Source organism: Bombus fervidus, unplaced genomic scaffold (assembly GCF_041682495.2).
Source record: "Bombus fervidus isolate BK054 unplaced genomic scaffold, iyBomFerv1 scaffold0120, whole genome shotgun sequence".
NCBI classification, from domain to species: Eukaryota; Metazoa; Arthropoda; class Insecta; order Hymenoptera; family Apidae; genus Bombus; species Bombus fervidus.
Window position 1 is genome coordinate 138 of NW_027212682.1, and position 2363 is coordinate 2500.

The 2363-nt window shown below is 50.4% G+C and overlaps 1 non-coding gene across 1 annotated transcript; it reads right to left on the reverse strand.

Moving 5' to 3' along the window:
- Positions 1–1228: 1228 nt before the first annotated feature.
- LOC139997593 (5.8S ribosomal RNA) lies at positions 1229–1383 on the reverse strand. The gene has a single exon (XR_011802948.1). It is a non-coding gene; the product is annotated as a 5.8S ribosomal RNA (ribosomal RNA).
- Positions 1384–2363: the final 980 nt, after the last annotated feature.

The following is a 2363-nucleotide window of genomic DNA, read 5'->3' on the forward strand; positions in this document are numbered from 1 at the left end:
TGTAACGGACTCACATGCACATCTTAAAATCGAGTACAGAAACGTTGCGCAACACCGTGAGCTTTTCTCTTCTTCGTCACCCTTAAATATAGCCGATCGTAGACGCACGCTAGATCGTAACACACTTTTCGTTGATTTCCGACGAACGTGGCTTTGGGCCAGGCGCGCGGGCAGAGAGATACGCGACCGACGGGGAAAAATTCGTCCCGATACATGTACGCGTACTCTCCGATCTCCGCGCAACGCTGGGGATCATCTCCCTAAGTCATCAGCGTTCGAAGAAATCTCGTGTGTCCGTTCCCGGATCTACGGCTTTCTCTGGGTTCGCGAAGAACAGAAAAAAGCACAGAGGATGAAAAACGCAACGACGACCCATCGATGCGACGGTCCTCGTTGTCTTCTCGTCAGTCGTCTCGCGCCTGCAGAATACATCTCTGCCGCACGAACAGACGGAGTGGGTATTCGATCCCTGGGGCTGTACGAGTAAAAACATCTTGATGAAAAGACGGTTGTGTTTCTTTAAGGCACACAGTTTTTCGTTACGCCACCAAGTTTAGGTTTAGGTTTTAATATCTTGGTTCTCTTTTCTCTCCTCTCTCGACTGACTTTGTTCAAAAATATTTTTGCTTTCTCTCAGTCTCGCCAAAAATTCATTTAAGACGACGTCGGGGGCGCGGTCATTCGTGCTTATCGAAGACTAACAAAACGTAGCAGAGGCTGATACAAAAAGAAAAAAAAAATCGGCCACGAAGAAAACTCGCTCTGTGTATCTCGATAACCGCGTCGACGACGACGGTTCTCTCCGCGCTCTTTTAATTCGTATCCTTCTTCTTGCGCTTCGTCCGACTCAGAAACGTTCGTAAAACACGAACGACGGCGGGTTGTCAAGCCAAGAAGGGACAGAGAAGAGACGGAGGTAGTTTTGCGAGTCTCCCGTGAACGCGATAGATTTTTCATATATATTTGTATCGAGAGCATGCGTACGCCGGTCTCCACACGATCCAGCGACGAACGCCGACGAACGTCCAACAATCGCTCGTACGTCGCGTACGAGCCCTCGACCGCTCTTTAATTCGTATTCTTTTGCTTGGCGCTCGTCCTCCGACTCAGAAACGTTCGTTTAAAGATAAAACGAACGACGGCGGGCTGTCGACGAGGCAAGAAAGAACAGAGAGATACGGACCGAGAGCAACGATACGCAACGCAAGCAGTCTTAGGTTTACGTGAGCAACCCTCAGCCAGGCGTGGTCCAGGAATTGTATCCGTGGACCGCAATGTGCGTTCGAAATGTCGATGTTCATGTGTCCTGCAGTTCACACGTTGACGCGCAATTAGCTGCGTTCTTCATCGACCCACGAGCCAAGTGATCCACCGTTCAGGGTAATCGTTTATGCATGGATTTTTGTTTGTGTACTCAGGTTTTTGTACTCTTATTCTCGGTTCGAAAGAAGCCGATATCCGACAAACGTCCGACCAACGGGAATCGAACGCGCGGAAGTCGCCATATGATTGACGACACGAAAATACGTTCGAAAACGAAATCGGACGGACTGCGCGACGACACACGCAGCCCGCCGACCGGGCGTAAAGTGCATTATAATATATAACAACCAACGAGATCGAAGCTCCGTTCGTCAGGAAACGACGGGGATATAACACCCGATTCTGAATCCTCTGTACAGCACACGATCTCGCGAAGAAAGCGCACGGTGGCTAGCCCATGATATATATATATGTTCGTTCCTCTCGTCCAGTTATTCGAAGCAAACAGCCGATATGCATCTCCATCGTTCGGGTAAAAAAAAATCGATGGGACGCGCACGGTCGTAGTCTTCCTCGCGCGGTCGTTTCTTCCCGATAGCCAGAAGCAGAGTTTGAAAAACTCTAGCGACGGAACGAGGCATTAGACTCTCGACAACGAGGATACAGACACGGCCGGCGGTCCCCTCTGAATCGACTTCGGTGGTTCAGGTAAAAATAAAAAAAATCGATGGGACGCGCACGGTCGTCCTTCCTCTTCCTCGCGCGCGGTCTATTCTTCCCGATAGCCAGAAGCAGAGTTTGAAAAACTCTAGCGACGGAACGAGGCATTAGACTCGCGACAACGAAGATAGAGAGACGGCCGGCGGTCCCCTCTGAATCCACTTTGGTCGCTCAGGTAAAAATAAAAAAAAATTCGAAAGGGACGCGCACGGTCGTCCTTCCTCTTCCTCGCGCGGTCTTTTCTTCCCGATAGCCAGAAGCAGAGTTTGAAAAACTCTAGCGACGGAACGAGGCATTAGACTCTCGACAACGAGGATAGAGAGACGGCCGGCGGTCCCCTCCGAACGGATGGCGACAACGACGACTAAAGCGCGAAAAAT